Genomic DNA, 435 nt, shown 5'->3' on the forward strand with positions numbered 1-435 from the left:
CAACAACAACAACAACAACAACAACAACAAGATGTGAAAAATAACAATCTGTGTCTGAAGATCCTAAAAACTGAAGACTCTGCGGCGGGAAAACACCGGAAACGGAAAAACGCTGAAAGGTAAGACCCGCCGTTTACCGAACCTGATCAGACTGGACCCCTGGTTCCGTTCAAACACTGGACAATGGCTTTTCATAGAACCCAGAACCAGAACCGAACCTTGACTGGACCTCCCGCCTCTCTGTGGGAACAAACACGAACCATGAATTAGAACAGAACCGAGCCTGGATCAGTTCCAGAACACACAGGTAAGCTGCAACCTGACGTCACCTGCATTCAGGAAGTTACTGTTGTTGTTGTTGCAGATAAACAACAAACAGAAACACTATTCTTCAAAGGACCAGGTCCACAAACATCTATTTATAAATATTTATAA

General features: G+C 43.9%; 1 protein-coding gene across 2 annotated transcripts in view; it reads left to right on the forward strand.

Annotated features, from left to right (window-relative positions):
* The first annotated feature begins 6 nt into the window (after positions 1-6).
* polr3glb (RNA polymerase III subunit GL b) overlaps positions 7-435 on the forward strand; it is a 10,947-nt gene continuing 10,518 nt past the window's right edge. Inside the window, exons 1-2 of one of the 2 annotated variants that reach the window (XM_014034484.1) lie at positions 7-119; positions 198-307. The gene's annotated coding sequence lies outside the window, so the exon portion shown is untranslated. The remainder of the gene's footprint in view (positions 120-197; positions 308-435) is intronic. The other variant, XM_014034485.1, reaches the window with a different exon arrangement.

The sequence above is a fragment of the Austrofundulus limnaeus genome, unplaced genomic scaffold, assembly GCF_001266775.1.
Source record: "Austrofundulus limnaeus strain Quisiro unplaced genomic scaffold, Austrofundulus_limnaeus-1.0 Scaffold2137, whole genome shotgun sequence".
In the NCBI taxonomy this organism is placed as follows: Eukaryota; Metazoa; Chordata; class Actinopteri; order Cyprinodontiformes; family Rivulidae; genus Austrofundulus; species Austrofundulus limnaeus.